The 25,614-nt window shown below is 45.4% G+C and overlaps 1 long non-coding RNA gene across 1 annotated transcript; it reads right to left on the bottom strand.

The window, feature by feature from the left end:
- Positions 1-1,217: 1,217 nt before the first annotated feature.
- On the bottom strand, positions 1,218-24,901 carry LOC146870078 (uncharacterized). Its single transcript, XR_014958954.1, has 3 exons — positions 24,784-24,901; positions 24,324-24,384; positions 1,218-2,346 (listed from the first exon to the last, which is right to left on the bottom strand). It is a non-coding gene; the product is annotated as an uncharacterized LOC146870078 (long non-coding RNA).
- Between the last annotated feature and the right edge of the window lie 713 nt (positions 24,902-25,614).

The raw sequence follows: 25,614 nt of genomic DNA, 5'->3' as shown, positions 1-25,614 counted from the left end.
GCACGAGCAATAAGAACATGCTGGGTGAATTCTCTCATGCTTTAAAGAACCATAGATTTAGCTACAATGCACGGTGTCAGCAACATGTACAAATAGGCTCTCTCATGAGTACACAACGTGCGGAGCATCATGATTCAAATAACGGACTACATTACATGTCTGCTTGTCTTTAAAGCAACCTTTATTTATCATTGCGTAATCTGTCATTTCAAACATCTTCAGTAAGGTCTGGCTTTTTAGTCAACAGTACAAAGAAAAGTTAAACTATGTCTCAGAATGCAACTTTATATTGGATAAGAAATGTCGTACATGCTGAAAATGTAACACATTATAAGGGCTACTTTTGGAAAGTAGTTTACCTGCCTTGACACAACTTAATGTTGCTCTATAGCCATCAGCTCAGGTATAACTCCCTGCCCTTCACATGTGTGCACCTGGCACCCGAACGTATTAAAATCAGCAATGCAGATTTTGTACTTTAAGCGACAGTTCATATTTGCGTTTTTTTGAAGATTGTTTTTCTTTCTGCTTATGCTCACATCACCAATCCTGCAGTCTATTAATATCATGGTTATACATTTAACTATAATGAAGTTGCAAGGTCACTAATGCCCTTCCATTTCTGTTACTTTAAACGCAGTTTTAAAATCTTTTTAGTTGCTCAAATGGCCCATGGGTATAATTTCCTGATATTTATATATGTTTCCCTAGTCTTCATTGTTTCATTTTGTTTGCAAAAATGTGACTCAGTCATCGAATGTCACTCATAATTACACTGAAATTATGAAAATGCCAGACATAAGCAATCTGAAACCTTGGCAGCTATGTATGACCCAGGGCACAGGCAGCAGGCAACACATGTTCTACCCTTCTGCTCATCTCTGCTCTACCCTGACATTTACTGACAAAGCTGTCGACATTGGAACTGGGTATCCAGGTTCAAGTCTCAACATCTGCTCAACATTGTGGGATCCTGGGCAAATCCCTTAACCTCCCCATGCCAAAAGAAATGTGACCATGGTTAATGTAAATATTGCTGATATAAACCACCCCAATGCCTTAGTGTTAATTTTGCGTTATATACAAATTGCAGAAAAATGCACAAGGAGGAAAAAACAAAACCATAACATAATGAGACAAAATCATACCCATTTAGTGACTGATTTTCACGAAGTGAAACCAGAAAGCTTGGCTAAATCACGGCTTCGGTGCTTAAATTGTGTGATTTTAGGCATATATTTTATTTCACAAGTACTTTAAAATAAGTGAATTGAGAATATCAGCTGCACAAAAGCCTACAGTGTTTGATTTAATAGACCATAATGTTGCTTGATAGTGATCTGGGACGCAGACAGGGTTCATATACAAACTGTCCTGCCTCTTATTTTACTAATGGCACTGTCACCAGTGTAGGGGCGGGGGAGAAATGGTTTTAAATCCATGTTTAAGAAACTATCACTTTTAATAAGTACTTTTACGTGCAGCGCTGTCATGAGACCTATTAACATCTAAGCTTCCAAATGTTAATACAAACATTTAAGGTCCAGCTCATGCACGGGCTGTAAGAGCCAAGGCTAAACCTCGGCCCGGCTGTCCATGTTAATTGGTTTTATAATCATCTCTGGGTTGACTAGAGAGTCAGAGATGTGTCATATGAGATATCACCACCAGGCACATGTCTACACGCATATAAGGAAGGCTTTCGCTGTTTCTGTCCATGTAGTATCGACTTCGAACATGTGTTTTTTTTTTTTTTTTTTTAAAGCCAAAATGTTTTCTCTATTTTGCTGTCATGCATTCTCTCGTCCTTTTGCAGTCCTGAAATTATTCATTGTTCCCGCTTCAATTTTTGCATTATTTCTTTGCTTTTTCCATTACTGTGATACTTCACCTCCCATATAGTTATAGTTAGCTTGTGGTGATTTCATTCCAATGTTTTTGTTTCGTTTTGTATTCAAGATATCCCTTTATTTTTCTCTTTTGTTTCACAAGAGGTCAACATCGAGGCTTGCCATTCAAATGGTTGGAGGTCAGGTCAGAGTAAACAAATGAGAGTTAAGGTAGTTATTGACACCCTTTTTTAGTGTCCCAGTAAGCGCATGAAGCAGATAGTAATGCATGCATCCGACAGCTGCTCGGCGCGCTGTTGCTTCTGTCTGCTAAAGCCGAGGCACGCCTTTGCTCTCCTGAGGTGGGCGGGGCTGCTTGTGGCCCAGTCTGAGCTGTCCAATAGGCAGGATTTCCGAAGTCTGCCGAAGCCAGGGGATACACGATCCCGAAGGGATACCAGATATTATACAACACCGGGACCACTGCCGCAGTGTACTGCATTCTGCCATTGTTGATCTAAAGAAGTAAAACACATATTTTACACATGGAAAACGTTCCTGTTGTGGATTTGCAGTAACTCAAGTGCACCAGACGGTGGTGGCAACGCTACATAGCAAAATAATGAAAACATTAAGCAAGGAAACGGAAAATAAAAATCTATTGCTTTAGTTCTAGCGGCTAGCACATGTCAACAAAGGATAAACAGCCGTATTCTGCCCCCCATAAAAGTGAGAGCAACTTTCTCATTTACTGGGTCCTCTACTTTGCGAATGACCCAACTCATACTTCTTTTTAAAATACCATGTTAAAAGCAACAGCAAATTTCACACAAAACAAGGGGACGTTCGTAAAGGTACTAGAACACAGCACTCTACAAGCACGGCCGCGAAATTGAAAGCGGCCACGATACTGAACAGATGCCCTGCCCAGCCATCTGCTGAGCGAGAGCGGGCGCTTCTAATAAAAGCGGCAAGGAAACCTGAGCCAAAACAGATGGCCTCTGAGCGCCGCTGCTGGCTCCCGAGAGCAAAACGCTCTGGGAGTAAACATTTCACAAGAAGCTGGGACCTCCACACGCCTTTAGCCAATTGCTTATTAAAGCCAGACGCAAAGGCCAATCGTGTGTGAGGACCACAGGCATGAGCTTCTACTGAAGTGATTCCAAGAGGTTGATTTCCTATGCAACGCATGCTCGCTGCCATAGGCTCGACCTAAAAATGAGAAAATGGGGAAGATAGAGGAGGGGGGTAGATGGAGTGGAGGAAGTAGTTTGTAGAAAAGAAAGAAGGAAGGGTAAAATGGCAGTAGTGATACAGGGGGGCAAAATAATTCGAGAGGAGAGCCCCTTAAAAAAGGTGCAACTAAGGGGTCTATTTGTAAGTTGGGTGGATCGCCACCGCCCGCATGGCGGTGGCGATCCGCCCGACATGATCCCCAGCCTTCCTACCATTTCCCCCACCATATAATGATGGTGGGGGTACCGCGGCATCCGGAAAGACCATCTGCCGCTTTTCCGCCCGGTCAACGAGTCAACCGGGCGTAAAAGGGTTGCATATGGTGGCGGTGCTAGACACCACCATCCATATTACTATGGCAGCAAGAAGCAGCCTTTCTGTGGTGGCGTTGCTGCCACGGAAAGGCATGCGGTCCTCTCAGTTGGGGGCCCATTGTGGGCCCACAGGGTGTTGGGGTGCACATGGGGGGGGTACCTATGGTACCCCCCTGAATTTGCATGCACAAGGTGGCAGGCACCGCATGCAAATGCGCGACATGCATATATTGCATTGTGGCGGGTGCTGCTTCCAGCACCACCCGCCACAATGCAATGTATGCGGGATGCCACTGCCACCATGGGGGTGGCATCCTAATTGCCAGTGCGGGACCGCCGCACCAGTGGCGGCTGGTCCCAGCACCGCTAGGGTGGCGGGCGGATAAAAGTCCACCCGCCATCCTAATAGGCCCCTAAGTAGGGAAACAATCTCTCCCCCTTTAAAAGACACAAAGAGAAAAGCCTTCATGAAGAAACATTCTTTTCACCAAGAATGGCTTCTTTCACCTGGTTGGTTTCGTCAACCAGTCTTTAAAAGATCATTAACAATGGTTTGATGAAATAAATTTGACCCAGTTTCTTTAGACTCATCTACAGAGGACAGCCGCTGAGATCCTAGGAGGTCTCTCAACCCACGAGAACAGATGCAGTTTTGTATCCGTACCCTTGAATAGGTCCTTTGATGCCCAGTAGGACGAATTCTGGAGGAGGCACAAAAACCAAAGTGGCACTGCCCATAAATGAGAGCTATAGTTAACAGTACTAGTAGTGTAATTGTCCAATTCCAGAGGGTCATACAAAAACAATAAAAGGTTACATATTGTTAATAACACTAGGATAATTAATAAATCAACACAATATTTGAAATAAGAAATTAAAAAATGTATAAAGGAACCATTTGGACATCTAGGATATGAACTAACATGAAGTTAACATCAATTTACCCACTAGGACCAGATCTAATCTTTTTCCAGACCAGTGCTTAATTTGAGCCAGTGGTTTCCGGTGCTCGGCACCAACACTTGATTGTCAACACCAGCACTAATGACTGCTGCCACCGGGCGGATTGTTTGTGTAATTTAGAGATGAGCAGAACCATAGTTGTTTGTTAATCCAATATACATTAAAAACAACGAATACTTGCTGCCAAAACCAATTAATATAGCTTTGTGGGGCTCGAACAGTCTGAATTGTCACACATGTAGCAGTGTGATGGTTAGTAGTCGCATTAGTACTATCATTGGCAGAGCTAGCCGTGGGAAGGGGTGGTGCAAACTGTGGTGGTCTCCTGACCAGAGCCCGGGAACTTATTGTTTTTACAAATTAAGCACTCTTCCAGACACAGAATTTTACATTTCTCCTCCGGAAAGTCATCCAGATTCCAGCCGTAGCCATACATGTTCTTATATTCTGCTTTAGAAATAGGGGGCATAGTGTTTTCCTCCGTTCATGGAGGGCGTGAGAGCAAAGGAGCATTAAGTGTGGGCGGTCACTTGACCTGCAAACTTATATAAGCAGCTGTCTGAGTTAGTGACATTTTTTGACCACAAGCTGGTATGAGCCAGCACTAGTGGGTTCCTCAGTCTAAACCTAATATCAAGAGACCATATTTCCTCAGGGTGTAAAGAGGATGAATACAGCTCGTAGGCGATGGAACTTTTGTTGACAAAGTATTTCTGTGTCAGGACCGGAGGTGAGTATTAGGCTCTCTCTCTTCGCTTTATTTCTACAACAGCCATTTCACAATATCAACCAAAAAACTCTTCTCATTAAGCTTAGGGAAACAGAAACAACATAACTCTGTCCAAACGGCATAAGGTATGTCCCTTTATAGCCCTTTTACTGTATTAAGGCCCCCTCTATCTTCGCTGCTCCACAGCCAGAGTTAAGTGCCTCTTCAACTTTCTGCATGTTTTCTTTGATAAGTTTATCGCATTGCTATTGTTTGATATTGTAAATTGTTTTCTCCTCACATGTAATCATAGTGTCACACGCAACATACATAGTGAGGCACACTGTACATTAAATGCTGTCAGGACTGCTTTTGTAGGTAGTAAAACTATACACATCCTTTATGGAGAGATGTTCAGGAAGTTGGGGCATGGTGGGAAGAACGGGATCCGTGAGTTGTAAGTGCGTAGGGAGATATTCTGGTTCATGCTCTGTTATTCAGTCTCCCAGGATACTGCGGCATAGATTTGCAAATTTTGCGGCACAAACAATTACATTTTGCGGTGTTATTGAGGCACTTTATTTTACTCGTAATCATTCCTTTTTAGTCTTAAATCAATGGAAACTGTTTTAGTCAAGTGTTCCACTTTCAAATAGGCATGTTTAAAGTGTCTGAGAGTATTTGTTTGCTATGCCAAGTCCCCGAGTCCTGTAATGGCTGGCAGCAAAACAAAATTCATGTTGCTGGCAGCCAATCAGAGCACTTGCAGGACTCCGCAGGAGCAAGATGGCCCAAGGGAAATAAAGATTCCCAGGGCCAATCAAAACTCTCTACTTTTAAGTTGGCACACCGCGAGAGTCTAAGACACTCTTGCAAGCCTAAATACACCCCTGTTGGGTTCCGAAACAAAGAGGGCATGCGTTTGTGCACAACATTGCTTCCCATTTCCTGTCTACTCTTGCCCCGGAACAGGGCACAGGCACCTCTACCCTGATCAGTTGCATCAATATAAACAAAATAGCCATGTACTCTTATAATAATTAAATCAACATATAAATCATTTTTTGCGATATATATCTATAACGTAGGTAATTTTCAATAGAAGGTCATTTTCCCAAATGAAAGAAGTCGATCAGATCTTGCAATGTTAAAAGTTATTCTTTATTCATGTTCTTTAAAAGAGTTCAAAACAGCCAACGCGGTTCGTCCTCAATCGGACTTCTTCAGGGCTTAAAATGTAAAGGATATTATTTCATTCAGTCGTTGTTAATAATTAGAACGCAAATCGATTTGAATTGTATGTATTCGATTTTAAGGTTTTGGGTCAATTCAATAGGTCACGCAAACAGAAAAAGTGTATTTGGCGAAAGTAGAGCCCGTCCTCATTTGGTTATCTGGTTCGGCAAGGTTTCACCTCTACCCTAATCAGTTGCATCAACCCTTCCACTCTCCCGCCACCCGCCCTGCATACAAGCCTACACCATGGTTTCCTGTAATTTGATTCTCTCCTGGCTGCTCTTTCACTTTATAACTTCACAGTAAACAACAAGTTGCATACGTGATTATACTGACTGACCCCTCCTCTCCCCCACCTTATACCCACCACAACCTCCTCCAGGGCACAAGTCCTAAAAAAAGAAGTGGGGGGGCCTAACAAATTAGGTAGTTTGCAAGTGACATCATTGCACGTGCCACCATAGCACATGACGCCACAATGCGTGGCATTTCACGTGAGATCACAGGAAGTGACCTCTATGGAAGTGAGATCAGATAAAGACCTCACACATATGTTTATTAGGTATATCATGAGTACGTTTAAGCGCATTATGAGATTTAACAAATTAGATTTTGGTTTGGGCGTGTGCCAAAAACAGTGGTGCAATCCTGACGCAAAATCTGGGCCTCAATTAATAACTTTTTTTTAAACCTTGCCACAAACAAATTGGCAACAAGAAGCATGGCAGTAGATCTCTTTGACTTAATTGGTTGCAAAATCTGTATTTTAAAATATTTTATGGGGTTAAGGCATCTGCTGCAGAGGTGCCGATTAAATCTCAGAAAATCATAATAATAATGGTAAGATAACTCTGGAGGTTAACACTTTTGCTGGAGATCTGCGTTTTGTCTAGTCCCAGATTTGCATCAAAGTAGTATAGAAGATTAATGTGTCTCCTGCAAAGCACATCACATAACATGCATATGAGAGATTTGTATTTATATTGTAGGTAAGCAAGTTACTGCGTTGAACACAGATACCCTTTTGTTAATTGCAGTTCATACATTGTAATCCTTCTAATATAGCAGAGTGAGCTATGAAGGACATGTGACCCCTACACCTTATAATCCTCACTGACTCATGTAATACATCTTGTACACACTTACATAATTTATTGTCAAAGTATAATGCACATGTTATGTAAAGCGCTCCGACACCCTGCATTGGGATGAGTAGTCCTATAAAAGAAATAAAATAGGAGCTACTTATATTATTATTTTTGTAAATACTTGGACAGACCAACACATCTGACATTCTTACAGTGCATGCACTTACTTACATTAAGGTAATGAGCAGAACAAAGAAAAAAGAAAGTCTCTCTTAAGTACCTCTGAAGAGATTAAAAGCTGTGTTCTTTTGTTTCCCCTCCATTGTATTTGCATCTAAGGGTCAGGTTCCAGTCCAGTCAGAATACTCCATGAAAAGGAGCCCCTTGATTGCCCCTTAACTTGGCCTTTATCTTTGGCACAGGTGGAGGTGACAAAGAAAGCCCCCATTGCTGCCTGCACGTTGTTGCAAAGAACGGAATGCAGGAATTGCTTTGCACGCGTTCATGTGAAAGAGATTTCTGCCTGTTCTTAAAGTTAACACACTCTTGGCCAGCACCTCTTACTCAATATACCTGCAGGCGATCAGGTCTCCATTGTTAATTCAGCTCTTCTTGCAGGAGAAAGGACTGCTGCAGCTTTCTGCCGCCTAAGCCCTAATTTGACCCGATTTCGTGATTTTGAAAGTCGCAAAATCCTGGAGGGTCTGGTTATTGGCAGGACGAGCTTGCATGAATGGCCGAAGTTTATTTGGACAACTGCGATTCCTATGAGGTGATGTAAGACTGACCTCATGTGCAGAGGAAACCGTGTCTCCATCACGAAAGGAGGAGGGACTATAAAACTCCGACACAGTCAGCATGCTGCTGATTATTCATTTTGAGCAGCATTTCAAGGTGATTTAACAACCACTCCTCAGAAGGAGTTGTAAGGGTGCACCTGCTCCGTAGTACGCTCCTCAAAGTTCATTTGTGTGTGTTCGGTGTGTCATGTCCTGAAAAGCACGGCAGGCACTGATTTTCTTACGCCGCCGTCTTCCGATCTTTGAGTGACCTTTCCGTGGGAGTAACTCCTCCTGCTGCCTTCTACTGGTAGTCAGGAAGGCTGTTTGGCATGGAGAGCTTGTTGAGGAGTCTTGTGCTGGGATCCTATTCTACCCTGTGAGACAAACAGTTTAGTCAGAAGCTACATATTAATTTACTACGGAAAAGACAAGACAGGATGCCTATTGTTGGGCCTGCTCCACTGCGAGTTTGTCAGCAGCAGGAGGGCAGCCCAGTGCCTGTGCTGGTGGCATCCATTTTGTGATGCCAGGGCTCTTCAGGATTCTATCGTGTTTCCACAGTGGGTACATGTCTATCCCTCTAGAAGGGTGAGATCATACTCCCACACCAGTTACTGGTTTAACCGCATCCACAAACAGCTACAGAGAATAGACCCTGCCAGCTGCAGAGGGGCCCTGCTCAGGCAGAGGCACCCCCTCACATGGAAACCAAGCACCTTGCCCTCAGGATTGATAGGGCCTGCCTTAGGGGTGACTGATGGGTTTATGTGTGTGTGTGTGTGTGTGTGTGTGTGTGTAAGGAGAGACATAGGGAACCTATACCTCAGTAAGGAGTGCTAACACTACCTCACCCAGGCTGCAGTAGCAGGCCTGTAGTGTCAGATTTAGCCTGCTTCACAGGGGTGGCATAATACATGCTTCAGCCCCTGGTAGGCCTGTGAAGTACCTATGCCCTTGGTACCTAAGGTACCATATACTAGGGGCTCATAAGGTACCACAGTATCCAATCACTAGTGCATCTAATATGCACTCCAAGTTGTTTAGAGAGAACAGAAAGGCTGGGGCCCTGATTAGCAGGGACCCAGCCAGACTATAGCCAGAAACCAGTGTAAACAGAAACAAGCATTGGAAATGCAATAGGTCTCGCCTTTGTGTAAGTTAAAGCAATTTGTTTTGTGAATGGTATTGTTTTTTTGCTTTGTATTCATTAGTTTATGTTTGTTGCGACATAGAACCAACATACATAAGGATTCTTTCTTTAGAAATGTTTGTTTGGTATTTTTTAGCAAAAGTAAACGTACTTGTAAAAATAAAGGAACTTGGGGAGTCAGTATGGCTATAGACTCGGTTTCCAACGCGTGGAAAGTCACTGTAAAACAATGTGCTCCTATCAATAATGCCCTCGCTGTACTCGTAACACAGAATGCTTCACTCCTTTAGGCAATAGTCCCATGTGCGCGAAAGCATAATTAAATGCCAGTTCTTAGTTCTGTTTCACTCCTAGAAATCACCCCTCCTCAATGCGGCAGTGCGCACCAGTCAACACAGTTTGTAGCACACCAAAACACGTCCTACTGGCAGCGCGCTCGTTAACAACAGCCTTAGGCGCAGGCTCCGGTCGTGGATCAGAGCATTATAGCTCTGCCCCAATAATTCTCGGTCTAATAAAGGACCTGTGTAACCTCTCTCTAAATTTGGAAGTGCTTATGACTAAATGGAAAGCTGCAATGGCAAACCGAGTCTCAAAACACCTACGGCCGACCTTACTGATTTGGTCAATTACAGACCCATATCATTGCTTCACTTTCTTGGAAAAGTAACAGATACCCTGGTCAACCAACAACTTGTCTCGTTTTATAAACCTATTCCTATTAGAGCCCTACCAGTCAGGTTGCCGTGCATCTTATAGCACGGAGACAGCCTTTGTGCAGGCTGCTGACACAAGCAGGCTTGCTTTACACCAGGGGAACTCGGCTATCCTGGCTCTCCTGGAGATATCATCTCTCATGCAACCCTAATCCAGAGATTGGGGGAGATCTGTGTGAGAGGCAAAGCACTGGAATGGCTGACAGTAGCGGCCCGTGGTGGCAGTGCTGCCGGGCGCTGATGTGGGGCGGGGGAGGGGCGAGGGGGTGGGGGGGGTAGTAAACTACGGATTGCGGCTGATTAGAGGTAAGTAAACATATAAATAAATGAAACTAATTTTGTTGCGCGTGCTGCATCGCCAAATGCGATGGGAGATTATGACAGTAGGATTCAGACATGTGTGCAAGGAAACACCACTACTTACACAAGGAAAGTGAATGACTAATGCACGGGTTACAACAGGGACCCACCACACAATTCTCATTAGGACTATTCCATCCCTGTGTAGACCATTGCCACCCAAAGTGTTCCATCTCAACCATCTGTCAGAGTCCTGCCTCCAATTTCAGTGTCCAGTGTCTACATTAAAGCTACCAACACACGGGACCTCTGACGATCCAGTGTGTTGCCACAATATCCTTGTCAGACATATAAATATGGTACCAGGTACCAAAATATCACCACATTAGAATTTATAACAGAAAATTTCCACCTAATGGGACAATATTTTTGTTAAAAAATTTTAGGGTACTATTTGTATGGCAACAATATATTGACATACAAGCGATGCTCCAACCTCTCCTTTACACCATTTCTATTTGGTTCCAACTTCCACAGCCAGAGTACAGTTCACTTTGCAAAGTGTTAGTGTCAGAAGTAGACTCATCATTCTTTCTAACCAACTAATCATTTATTTCTACCTTAATAGCATGTTCACGAACAGAAGCGTGGCAGAAAAAAACCATCTGGCAATGTGCCACTTTCATCGACATTGATAGACCCCACCCCAGTTCTGCCCTCTTCCCACAGCATTGCCGCCGCCTAACAGGGCACTAACTGCATGAACACTGTCCTGCATAGGTACATGCAGCATGTACGTAACTTCCTACAAGTCTGGTCGCTCCCTGGGGCTGGCCTGGAGACTCCCACAGCCAAGCAGTCACACAGTGATCCCACCTGAACCTGTAGTAACACACCCAGTGCTGAAGTACTGCTGGTGTTTACAGGTGATGGGCGCCAACAACCATTCCAGTGAAAAGGGGTGACAGAGGGGGTGCAAGAGAAACTGCAGTAGTGAGATGAAGGCCAGAAAGCGCAACGAATCTAGGCAGTCTGGGCATGTGGCGGAGCAGTCACGAGCTCTTAAAGGAAGCTTTGGGCCCCTGCATGTATTATGTGTAAGAACTAATCAAGAGGCACCGGACAGCCACAAACGTGCAGTAACAAAAGATCCCAATAGCACAGATCTTGCAGCAACATACACAAAGCCAAGAATGTTCGGTGCTACATGGCTGGTGAATCCAAGCCTGCAATCACACACCCAAGTGTGCAATCAGACACAGTCAAAATGCCAAGATCCTACAGCAGCGCACAGGCCAGAAAAATCGTTTTTTTGCGGTAATTCAGCTGAAGGAAACCAAAAATGTGAAGAACATGCAGTCCAGACAGCCCACAGACTGCTTACAAGCACTGACAACCAACAATGTACAGTAACACACAGTCCAGACAGCCCACAACCTGCTCTCACGCCCAGACTGCCAACAATGTGCAGTGAATGATGCACAGTGTGCACAACCCACAGCCTACTCACACACACAGACAGCCAACAGTGTGAAGTAACACACAGTCCAGACAGCCCACAACCTGCTCACACGCACGGACAGCCAATAATGTGCAGTGACGCTCAGTATACACACCCCACAGCATGCACACACGCACTGACAGCCACAAATCTACAGTGACACACAGTCCAGGCAGCGTGCTCACACACACGGACAGCCAACAATGTGGAGTAACACACAGTGTACACAGCCCACAGCATGCTCACACACACGCACAGCCAACGCCAGGAGGCACGCACACTAGGAGGCACCACTCTGCGGTACACGGCACCGGGAGGCTACCGTACACGTTATACACCTGTCACTAACGTCAATGTGCACAGCGTGTGAAGAGCAGGACAGGTGGATGCTTTGGAGAGCCAATCACACACATGGCCAGATCTAAAAACAAGGGCTCATGTCGGTGGATGAGGTTCAGCATTTTCAAGCACACTCAAAGAACAACGCCAATGATCAGCACTAGAAGCATCGAGGTTAGCACGGTGGGTTTAGGTCCTGGGCGCATCGTACACAGGGGGTTACATCATTCTGATAGAGTGGACTCATTTAGTGCAGGGACAGCGCTATACACTGCAACAACACAGAGTGCCCTGTTCCAGGATTCAGGGGCATGGCAGAGCTGTAAATTGAGATCCCAAAAATTACACCACCCACCTCTGGCTTTGGTTCCTGCCAAACTCCATCATCTAAAAGACGTGTCTCATTCTCCAGGTTTAGTCCATGTTCAGGAAGGCGGGGGCATTGGCGTTTGTAGCGCGAGCGCATGATGTTCTCCAGTTACTACTCCTTATGTTAAACTCTCATTTCCTGCCAGCCCTCGGTGACACAAGGCCTCAGCTGAAGATAAATAAATACAAACAGGCTCCGTTGTAGGGGCCTTTGAGGCCGCAGTTCCGAGTAAGGTTGGATAGAATGGGGGGTTTATTTTCTGAATTCGATTACCTCATGGTTTTTGCTGGATGGCGGGCCCTTGGGATGTAGTTCAGTTTACCGCATTCATCAAAATTAAAAATGAGAACAGATTGTGGGACAAACTACTCTCACAGTAGACTTGGTAAGGGCGCCGTGTTTATGAAATAAAGAGGGAAAAGGCGCCAAAGACCGCAAAAGAAGCTGAACAAGACAAGCCCGCCGATGGAAAAAAACATGAAGCTGACGAGGAGGGAGTGGGAGGGGCTTTCACTGAAAGTGACACGGCAGTGAAAGGAAAACAAACAAGCTCGGCGGAGCGAAGGTGGGAACAGGCTATGCGTGCAGCCAGAGAAAATAAACAAACGAGAGGGGAGGGGGGAATGCCAGCAACAGAGGAGCCCGCGAAAGTGAAAGCGATCACGATCGCCTGAAGGAAAGACACATGGCGCTGCGCGCGTGCACGTTCACGTGCACTGTAGCTTTAGGCCACGGCAGCACTTTGAAAATGCCAGATATAAAATGTCTCTTAGAGCCTTTGGCTCACGAGACCTAAAAAAGTGGGGGCAACATAAGTGCAGATCCTACTCTCCCACAGTCCGGTCAGGGCAACCCTCGTGGTTGCAGAGAAGTGGAGCAGTGCAGGCTGCAGTGCCCTTACGGTGCAGTGCAGGCCGTGGCTCTGTGACAGTCATCCAACGGTGCTGGTGAGGCCAAGGCTTGCGATGCGGAGTGAGGCGGTGCTCGATGTGGTGCTGGCAGGTGACGAAGCAGGCGACGGAGCCGGTCGGACAGCAACGGTGTCGGTGACGTCCAGGCAGAGTGAAGTGAGGCGGTGCAGAGTATGGTGCCCATAGGATGCGGCGCAAGCAACGGCTCGGTGAGACCAAGGATGCAGTGCCTTCAGGACAGGAAACCTATGACGGACTCAGTGACAGAGTTGGCTGCTCTTTTCTTCTACGGCGACTAAAACCAACGGTTCCAGAAACGGTGCCCAGAAGGGGGGTGAAGTCTTTGCTGTTCCTGTGACTTCTTGAACAGGGAGCAAGCTCTACTTCCAAGCCCTTTGAGATACTTTCTCAAGCAGGATACACACACAGTTCCTCTCCTTGGCAGAAACAGCTACTGTAGGCCTACCCCATACAGCACACAGCAAAGGGGCAGTACTCCTCCTCCAGTTTCTTCCAGCTCTTCTTCTTGGCAGAGGTTCCTCTTGAAGTCCAAAAGTGATCTAAACTTTAGGAGTCTGGGCCCCACTTTTTATAGTATGAAATCCTTTGTTCTCTGGAGACAGAGTCTGTGCTCAGCAAAACCAGTTCTGTCCTCTGTGGCCCAGCTTCCTGGCAGGAGGTGGAGACAGCATTGCCCATAGCAGACCAGACCCATTCAGGTGTGAAGGAAATCTCCTCCCCCTACTCTATTCAGCCCAGCCCTGACTCACCCTGGAAAGGCAGGACACACCTACCCACCCAAGTGTCTGTCTGAACAGAATGCACATCCCAGCCCCTGTCACTCTCAAAGCCAGATGGTCAATTCACAACTCTAGCAGAGGCACACTGGATGGCTAAGCAAGAAAATACCTACTTTCTAAAAATTGTATTTTCAAACCCAGGACGTAAAAAATCATCCTTACTAAAAGATGCATTTTTAGATTCTGAGTTAAGGCATACTATACTCCATTTTCCCATCTTGTTCCCATGGGTAGTTATAACTATAAGATTTTATAAGTAAACTCTCCATTCTATCTTATGGGATAGATAGCCTTTTAATAGTGAAAAACGTAATAGGCAGTATTTCACTATGAGGACATGCCAGAAGCATCAGGGCATTTCCTACCTTTCATATACATTGCACCCTGCCCACAGGGGTACCTTGGGCCTACTTTAGGAGTGACTCACATGTAAGAAAGGGGAAGGTTAGGGCCTGGCTAGTGGGTGCACTTGCCAGGTCAACGTGGCAGTACTAGACTGCACACAGGCACTGCAGTGGCAGTCCTGAGACCCTTTTGCAAGGCTGTTTGTGTGGGTGGCACAACCAGTGTTGCAAGTCCACTAGCAGCATTTGGTTTACAGGCCCTGGACACGCAGTGCACTGTACTAGGGACTTAACAGTAAACCAAATAAGCCAACTATGGAAACACTAATCCATAACAATTTACAGAAGGAGCACTTGCACTTTGGCACTGAACAGCAGTGGCAAAGTGCCCAAAGCATCTAGACCAGCAAAAATGAAGTCCAACACACAGTAAAACACAGGAGGCAAAGGCAAAAAATGTAGGAGCAACCCACTCGAAGGCTGCCAGGTCTTACACAAAGTGATGACCTTCCATTGAATCTCAGCTTTCAGAGGGAATATGCACTGATAAAACAAAGATGTTAGAGGACTCCCAAGTAGGATTCATATATATATATTTTTTTTTTACAGGTCCTCCTCCATTTTCTTGCTTGATCACCTTCAACTTCTGAGCTGTTATAGCATTGTAGAGGTGGGGCTATCGCGAACCCATGTAAATCGGGTCTGTACGGGCGTCATTGACCATGGAAGAACAAGAAAAGAGGCGTAAAAATGGTCTGTATCTCTACTGTGGATGAAAAGGGCATTATCTAAAGGGATTGTATGACAAAACCAAAGAACAGAATGCAGGACACTCAAGTAGCTGTAACCATAGCGGGAAGGAAGCCTGCGAACTTGCTAGCTCAAGGAAACAGGAAAGGAAATTCTTGGGCATAAAAAAGATCCTTTCATTAAGTGGGCGCAAGCAAGCTTATAAGGAACACTTCTATTTGATAACCCGATTCTACATAGAAGACAAGTGGCAGTCAGTAAAGGCTATGTTGGACTACGGAGCCACAGAAGTCTTTATGCATGAAGCCTTAGCACAGAATCTACAGCTTACACTTTTTGAAAAACCAGTGCCAGAAGCGGTGGTGGCGGTGGATAGAAGGGATCTTACCACACTGACGAAATAGAGATGTGATGCGGAGAACATCATTTCGAAACCCTTTGGTTTGACATCATAAGAGCTCCTCAACACAGATTAATTTTGTGCCTTCCTTGGTTGCTAAAACACAACCCTACGATTAATTGTGTTAACACCTTTCTGCTTTGGACTCTCTATCTGGTATCAAACAGTGTGTCGAAGTGGAAGGAGGGTGTACCTACCTAGGTGACATATAACCCAATGAGTCCTTTATTTAGTTTAAGAATGCCTGCCAATAATTCTACCGGGGTCCCAGTCACTTCTTACATCACGCCAGCATGGCCGAAATAGCCAGGGCATCTAGGCCATGGTAACCTGCTCGCGTGAACCCACGCAAACCCTGGGTTTCCTTATATCCTGTGGAGCGAGTCATCACCTCATAGCACAGTTACACAGAGCAATGGGGGCAGACGCGGCTAGGATCCCCATACCCCTCCGCTGGCCCGCACAACTTGGGACTTAGACCTGGAAGCCCCCATAGATGACGGGAACTAGGCACGAGTCAGTGAGCTCACACATTCATTCTCTTGTAACACCCGCTTAAAAATTGATACATTATCATCTTCTTCACAGGACTTATCTTACCCCTGGGGACCTGCACCGCATGACCCCAACCCCGACCAGATAGTTGCCTTCGCTGCAGTGCAAGTGGTGCAGGCTTTATACATTTAGCCTGGCAGTGCCAACTGGTATGGAACTTCTGTACTCAAGTGGTCCCTGACATAAATAGGGTTATACACCTACACATGGAAGTCACCCCCCAGAGTTGTCTGGGCAATATTAAGCACCCAAAGGGTAGGAAGGAACGGTACAAGTTTCTACAAATGGATAAGGGCGCCTATGATCGTACACTGGCGCAGTGATGTTCTGTTGTGGGCTTTGGTGGAGGAGACCCTAGGAGCGATGAAGAGGCATGAAATGGCATAATGCAAAATACAGGCAGTTATGGATTGACCTAACCCAAAGAACTCCTGAGATACAGTATTTTCTGAGTATCGTGAATTTTTATTGCAGATTCATCAATCCGTTTTCTAGAGTGGTGTCCTCATAACGAAACTGTTAAGAAAAACACATGGTTTCAATGGACTCCAGAAGCTCAACGGGCATTCTGACAATTGGAGACAGCTTTTACCTCAGCACCTAAATTGGCACATCCCGATACTAAAAGACCATATAATCATCTGATGTCAATGCACAATAAGTGGAGGTAGGAGCAGCTCTGTCACAAAGACATAAAGTGACAGGACAATTGCATCCAGTAGCATACATGTCTCGGAAACTAAACAAAGCAGAGGCTCACTACAAGATAGCTGAGAAGGAACTCTTAGCCAGATAAGAGGCCTTCCAGGAGTGGAGACATTACCTGATTAGAGTAAAACATGTTACCACTGTTTATACTGATCATCGGAATCTGCAGTTCATGAAATCCACAAGGCTACTCACACCACGACATCTACACTGGATGCTCTTCTTTGCAGATTTTGATTTTGTGACATATTGACCTGGGATTGATAATCAAAAGTCGACAATATGACCCGACAGGAATCGATGCCTGAACAGGAAGAACTGAAGACTCAGGCTACCATAAACCCTTCTATGGTGATATGTAGACTACAGATCGATCACTTCATGGAAAAAATAATACGAACAATCAAGAAACCCGTATGGAGACAGTGGTTAAGGAAGCACTCTGAATGGACAATGAAGAAAAGCCTAAAAAGAAAAGAAAAACAACTGTTAGTCCCACGTATCAGACTACAGAAACTAGTCTTGAAGTGGTGCCATGAAGTACCTAGTGGGGGCCATAATTAAATGGATAAAACCTCGAAAGAGCGGTCAGCAGTTCAGGTGGCCCACAGTATGGACAGATGTCCAACGCATGCTTCAGAGATGTGAGAGATGCATCAAAGCAAAAATGGAACATACAAAGCCACAGGGGTTACTTCAGAACTTTGCTGTCTTCAGAGTGTCATTGGACTTCATTGTAGGGCTACCCAACGATCAAGGATGCGCTACCATCCTGGTGGTGGTAGATAGTCTTACTAAAATGGGGCTCTTCATTGCTGGTCCGCAACTTCCAACATTGGGACAGCTAACTCATCTTTTTCTCCTGAACACCGTTCATTTGCGTGGATTACCCACAGTCATTGTGTCCAATAGAGACACACAGTTTACAACCCAGTTCTGGAAGATGTGGGGTTCTATTCTACAAATATCCTCCAACAAATCTACTAGGTTCCACCCTCAAACCGAAGGTCAGACAGAATGTCTGAACCAAACCTTGAAGCAGTATCTAAGATGTTATGTGGATCACACTACAGATTCATGGGTAGATCTGCTTTGGCTAGCAGAAGTGGCCTATAATAATGCCAAACATAGTTCAACCAAGATGGCTCAATTTTATTGTACCTATGGCTTTCATCCTCGATTTATACCTCTTCTACATCCTGCAATATCTGAGAGAGTACCTGATATCCTAGCAAGAGCACAAAAGATACAGAATACCTTAAACATGACACTAAAACACCCACAAGAAGCCAAGGTGCAGTACAAGAAACAAGCGGACAAACAGCGACAACTCAATCTGGTGTACCGAAAAGGAGATACGGTATGGCTATCTACAAAGAAAGATATAGAGGTGCCGATTACCATCCGGTAAAAACCGGGTACGAACCGTCGGTCGGAGCGTTTTCTCCGTCCGACTCGTACAACTTTACAAACATGGAATTACGATTCGCACGGAAACACTATTTCCTTACGAATCGTAAAAAACACCGACCGACGAAAATATACATACGAATGTGATCCGGGAATGCTGCGACGTGACGTCGGGACGCTTTCAGGCAGCGTTTCACGACCCAGGAAGTACGATTCGAACCGACAGCAGTCCGGATGGCAATATTTTCACGGCACCCAAAAAGTGCCGGAAAAGCGAAGTACGCCGCGAAACGACCAGAGTAGGTGGCCCAGTACGCGCCCTACCCCCCCCAGCCCCCGCATGTACGCGCCGACCCCCCCCCAGCCCCCGCATGTACGCGCCGACCCCCCCCAGCCCCCGCATGTACGCGCCGTCCCCCCCAGCCCCCGTACGTTCGAGTCGTACCCCCCCCGTGTATGTACACCCGTGTACGTGTCGTACCCCCCGTGTATGTACACCCGTGTACGTGTCAAACCCCCCCCCCGTGTATGTACACCCGTGTAGGTGTCGAACCCCCCGTGTATGTACACCCGTGTACGTGTCGATCCCCCCCATGTATGTACACCCGTGTACGTTTGAGTCGTACCCCCACCCGTGTATGTACGGTGCGTACCCCGCACCGTACATACACGGGTGGGGGTACGACTCGAACGTACACGGGTGTACATACACGGGGGGTTCGACACGTACACGGGTGTACATACACGGGTGGGGGTACGACTCGAACGTACACGGGTGTACATACACAGGGGGTTCGACACATACACGGGTGTACATACACGGGTGGGGGTACGACTCGAATGTACACGGGTGTACATACACGGGTGGGGGTACGACTCGAACGTACGGGGGCTGGGGGGATACGACTTGAACGTACGGGGGCTGGGGGGGGGTCAGCGCGTACATGCGGGGGCTGGGGGGGGGTCGGCGTGTACATGCGGGGGCTGGGGGGGGGGGGTCGGCGCGTATGCGGGCACATGTCTCCATGGTTGCAATGGGAGTTAGGTGCGGACGGTGTTTTTACCATACGGTTGTAACGTCGGACGCACGGGATGGATCGTGATTCCGCGGTCGGACTTCACTTTTTACATTTGTACGGTAAATCGTCCGAGGACGTGTCGGACACATTTTCCGACCCGAGGACGTGTGGGGAATGATTCCCAATGCGATTCGTATGGACTTTTTCCCATGCAAATCGTAATTGGCAGTTTGTACGGCACTTGTACGATTCGTACGGTAAAGAGACCGGATACGAGTCGTACGGGGAATTTTTTTACCGGATCGTGATCGGCACCAGAGTGTTTAATCCTAGGTACATAGGTTCTTACAAATTAATCAAGTGTATCAATCCTGTTGCGATGAAGCTGTCATTACCACCAAACATGAAAAAACATCCGGTGTTCCACTTGTCTCTGTTAAAACCTTCATATAAGCCCATAAAGAGGACTCCCTCGCCTATATGGATTGATAATGAACCTGAATATGGAATCCATCTTTGACTCCAAGAGAAGAGGATCTTCCCTATGGTATTTGTTGGCATGGAAGAAATATAGACTTGAAGAAGACTCCTGGTAGCCTGCTGCTAATGTTCATGCCCCTCACTCCATAAAGGCCTTTCATAAGCGCTGTCCTGAACCACTGTCACACGCAACATACATAGTGAGACACACATTACATTAAATGCTGTCAGGAAGCTGTTTGCAGATAGTAAAACTGTACTCACAAATTATGGAGAGACCTTCAGGAAGTTGCGAGCATGGTGGCAAGAACAGGGACAGTAAGTTGTAGGTGCGTAGGGAGCTGGGCTGGTTCACCCTCCGTTAGTGGCAGCACAAGCTTACGTGAATGGCGGAAGTCTGTTTGGAAAACTACGTTTGCCATGAGGTGATGCAAGACTGATCTTGTGTGCAGAAGAAACAACATCTTCATCAAGAAAGTAGGCGGGACTACAAGACTCCCTTGCACAGTCAGCACGCTGCTGATTATTCATTTTGAGCAGCATTTTGTGGCGATTCATAGCACAATCCTCGAAAGGAGCAGTAAGGGTACACTCCTCAAAGTTTCTTTATGTGGGTTTGGTGTGTTATGTCCTGGGAAGCACGGCAGGCACTGATTTGCTTGTACCAGCGCCTTCTGATCTTTGAGTTACCTCTCCGTGGGAGTAGCTTCTCCCACTTGTGCTCGGCAGTCGGGAGGGCTGTTTGGCACAGAGAGCTTGTAGAGGCGTCTTGCCTCTTTTTTACAGTGCAGGCTTAGTGCTGTGATATCCTATTCTACTCTGTGAGATGAACAGAGTTTTGTCAGAAGCTACGTATATTTTACTACTCAATTTGCCATTCACCTTGGCTATAAAAAACAAGCATTGGCATAGCCAATAGGTCTTGCCTTTGGGACCTTATAAGTGTTTAGCCATGCAACAGTTTATGTTGTTGCACCAAGGATATTGTACTGTATAACTAAACACTTATAAGGTCCCAAAGGCGAGACCTATTGGCTATGCCAATGCTTATTAGTTTTGCATAGGTCCATTGCCAAAATTATAGGTCTATGGGAGTCATGTCCCCAAGTAATGAGAAATACAAATATAAAATAGTGGCACGGGTGGGTTGCCACCTGAAATCTCTCTGGAATAAAGGTATTATATGCTGTGGCTTTAAAACCCATAACAGAGTTTTGTTTTATTAAATTATTATTCAAAGAAATCCCTGACAATAGGTACATTGTAAAGAACATTCTACCAACACATCGTACATAACATAACTAGATGCATTACTCCTAAGGAACTTTTGGGAAAATTTAGTAGAAAAAAAATGCTCTCATTGGGACAGTGTATCCCAAACTGTCAGGCAAGGCACCCTCCAGAGGGCAACACAAGCAAGTGTTTACTGTATAGATTATATATAAAAGATAAAGAATGGAATGTGACAGTGTGATGATTGGGTGAACTTTACAGGTGTAAAATAGTCACTCATTCCAAAAGAATCACTTTCCAAAAAGTGGAATGATCACCAAACAGCCAATAGCTTAAGGTGCAGGAGTGATATTCCCCTGGATGAAGCTAAATCTCACAGTAGGTATATTTAAACAAGGGTCTGCCAGAGGGCACGTGCAGTATGAACACCTAAAAAAGCACATAAATGAGCTAGTCAAAAAGGAGTGCTTGGAGGGGCAAGCCAGTGCAGAAGGCAAATTAAAGGATTACATAGTGTTAAGATAATTAATACATGTTAAATTGGGCGAACTCCGATTACAGAGTGGGAAGAGAACAGACTGCTGGAAAATTACTAGTTCACTGTAGTTTTAGTCGTAAGATAAGTAGGGCAAGGACATAGTATAACATTTCTGAATATCAAAGGAAAATAAGAGACGGGTTGGGTGTTTATGTAAAAGAATGAGAAGTTGGGGCAGCTGCAGCCAAAAAATAGGTAGTCCTGGCCTCCAAAACGGTTCTCGCATATTTCTGTCAAATTGTTCACTCACAAATTAGTTCATAATCCAAAATATAAGCAAATACATGAAGTGCTGAAAGCAGTTATTTAACCACAACGTAATGAGTTTCGGCTTAGAGGCATCAATCACACGCGATCTGGGACTCCAGGACGAAACGTGTCCGGTTTGTTGCGATTAGTGTCTTTCCAGCACTTTCCTCTGTGGGCGCCTTCATTTTGGATTTTGGACAGACTGGATTGCTCCTCCTGCCTGAAGTGTGGTCTTGGTGATATGGAAGCTTTATAGCTATAGGATCACTCCAAGGTGCCCAATTACATTTAGTATTTTCAACGGTTATCAGTTTATATGGAGAACTCCAAAAAGCCCCACGTTGCACATCCCAAAATGAAAATCCGAGGCGCCATAAGAATGAGATATTGAAAGAAAGTATTTATGGGAGATGGCCCACATGGCTGAACCTTCATTAGTTTCAAGATGGGTGCTGACTTTAAAAAAGTTGTATTGGAAATGTTTACTAGTGTATACATCAGCCAACCAAGCAGTGCCAGGCTTCAGTAAACAATGCAAGTAGGAGATATATAAAAATACAAATGAGCACCCAGAATCTTGACAGGAATCCATAAGTAAGCAAATGCTTGGGAACGACACCGTGGTCACCCATTCGCTAACATAGTTCAACCACTGGCTTCATGGAACCCCCGTAGCTGCCTTGCTCGCTTCTCCCCCACCCCCTTGTGCCCTGGCCATTCCGGATCTCTCAAAGCAGAGGCCACTTTATTTGTGAACAGGCAGTTATCATGGGGACATGGAATGAATACGTAGAGTCACCCAATCCTCGGGGTTAGAATAGGATCTGAGGCTACCCGCAGGGCATCTCACCTGGGTGATCCGAACCCATGTCTGTTACAGTCCTCAGGGGGACCCAGCATCTCACCAGGGGAACGGACAAGATGGGCGCGGATGCTGGTTCTGATCAGGTAAAGGAAACGGCCTCTCAAGAGGGAGTTGCTACTTTAAGCCACCATAAAGCATAAACATAAGAGAAAAAAGCTGGGACACAAAGTAAGCTCTGATTCATCTATTAGTTCAGAACAATCAGAGTTCTATTTCTCAAACAGGCTACATCATTTATAATTACTGAATCCAAAAAAGGATCATTTTCCCAATACAAGATTTGGGCAACTCCAAGTAGAAAAACTCCTGAAGGAAATCTGCAACTGTAGGCCCAGAATACTTCAAACCGATATTATTCAAGATGGGTCTGTTTTGCATCGGTTCGAGACATTAAGACTGGGGCTACCTTAATAGGTCATACGGTATACTCAACACTAATATCCCAGTGCAGGGGCAACTCTAGAACACTGCATTAGAAAATGTTCCTTACATACTGGCGATGAGGGCCTGCTTAAACGTTCAGAGCACTCCTCTGCTGAGGTGTCAAATTGTAGATTGCCATTCTAGTGCCCAAGCTATGGAATACCTTACCAAAGGCCTAAAGGAATTTCCACTTACGAGTCATCTGCCGATTCACTGTCGCATAGATGCACTTATCTACACACTTTATGGAGATAAATTGTATGTGTTAAATGTCTTAACAAAACGTGTAAGTGTTCAGACAAATGACCAAAGGAGAAAAAGAGGTAGGCGTAAGGTTTTCTGCATTTACAGAGATTCTCTGCAGCTGTACTAGACGCAAAATTAAAAAAGCCAATGCAGAGGGTCCATTTATTTAACTACAGTAGAAAAATTGTAATACTTCAGAAATCCTGGGATGGCATCAAAGAGCAGCGCGAGTTAGAGAATCATTCATAAGGCAAAGCAATTTTTGAAATCATATTCCGTATATTAACACATGGTAAAAGAGTGTGAAGATTAGAATTGGAAGTGTCAAACAGAAGCAATTCCAATTCTGGGGTTAAAGGTCAGAAAGGGTATACAACATAACAGCCAATTTTAGAATACAGAAAAGTCACTGCTCCTCCACACAATACACACTTACCGTGTTTAGAACCAACCGATGGTCGTATTTGCCTGTGCTGATGGAGCCTGGGCGTGCTTTCAGGGCTGGTTGCTGCTCTTACTCTTCCACCTCCACTTTAAACGAGAAACTTTTATTCTGCTCAGTCAACTCACAAACTGCGAGTAAGGTGGAGCTATTTAGAGCAGCCATGCAAGTGTACAACCCCTCCCGCCCCAACCACTGCACCCCAAACAGATGTTAAATGGGTGGGCTATCAGTCAGATAAACTGCCCTGCAGAGCACTTGATCCATTTGAATGGGTGGGGGGGGGGGGGGGGGGGGGGAGTGTAATATGACAAAGTGAACACATGGGTTGGTTACCCACTGTGATGCGGCCATTAAAGAACAGATCAGGACATATGCCACATAAAAAAACTCCTCCACAAAACAAGGACAACTTACCCCACAGCAGAGCCTCTGGTTTGTCCATTCTGCTGGCGTTAAGTGCCATGTCTGAAGATTTCTGCAGGGGGGAAAAAAAGTGTGCGGTTTTAGTTACACTGCATTCTCTAGAACTGAAGCCTCTAATCAGGGAAGTACAAGGGCCCACTTAGAACTACGGATATTTAAGAGTGCACAGAGATAACTTTAGGGGGCGGAGGCAGCAGACTCCTACAAATATTGGGCCGGTTATTATGCCGTTTGTAAGGAGGCAATTGCTGCGGTGCTACTAGACAGCCCTGTGCTTTCAGCTACCAGAAAAGTTCTTCACATTGGCCCACATACCCGGAGGAGAGCAGCCCAATTACACACTGCGTCACTCGACGCAATGCGAAGGCCCAGAAGCTCAAACGCAGTAAAATATTATTCCTCAAACATACTTATTAAAAAATAAATAAAAAAAAGTAAAGTTTACGCTTACAGGAAAAAGCAACATTAATTTGAATAGTTCTAGCACTAGGGCGGACCAACAGCTTGCTGTAGGAGCATTATTAAGTTCTGACGTTTGTAAAGCTAAGCTCGGCGCAGCTCCATCAGCGTCACTCAACTAGATCCAGGCAGGGCCCCATAACCTGGGGTATATATAAATAAACAATCAATCAATCAATCAATCAATCAAAGGACCAACTCCAACATACTGGACCGACAAGTGAACCGCATAAACTACTCACATCAAGCTATGACACCAGACTGGGAAGGCGCACACGGGTATGCACGAATCTTGACATACAATGTGACACGCGCATAACGTCTGAAAAGCGAGGATTAGGGACTGAGCACCGCACTTTAAGTCTCAATGCACATAAAGCATTTAGGCAATAAGTTAACATAGCTCAGCCCCGCAGCCATGGGTTTGGCCCAAATACATCAGTGGGTAGAAGGCCCTAGCTTGCAACTCACCTGAGAAGTCCGTTAAAGATCTGCACCAAAAAGAAAAGCAACGCCTTTTCTTCACTAGCAGGTTATAAAGGAACCAGGTGGACTCATCAGCCCCGCTGCAATCACCTGCCGAATCATCAGCCAATCTCGCTGCAGCACACACAGATCAAACTGGCCTTGGTTCGATTCTAGAAAGCTTCGTGACTCACGGTTTAAAGAGACAGTGGTGCATTCAATTGAAGTGGGAAAGAAAAGACACTGCCCGCTTCTCACATGATTTCAGCCAGTCCACATTCCCAAAATATCTGCCCCGTCCTAACAGTGCTATCTAAGGGAATAAAAAGTAAATAAGCACGCACGGGCGCCTCGCGCT

Source organism: Triturus cristatus, chromosome 1_1, assembly GCF_964204655.1.
Source record: "Triturus cristatus chromosome 1_1, aTriCri1.1, whole genome shotgun sequence".
Taxonomy (NCBI): domain Eukaryota; kingdom Metazoa; phylum Chordata; class Amphibia; order Caudata; family Salamandridae; genus Triturus; species Triturus cristatus.
The sequence above is the reverse complement of the archived record's forward strand: the minus strand, read 5'-3'. Positions and strand labels throughout refer to the sequence as shown.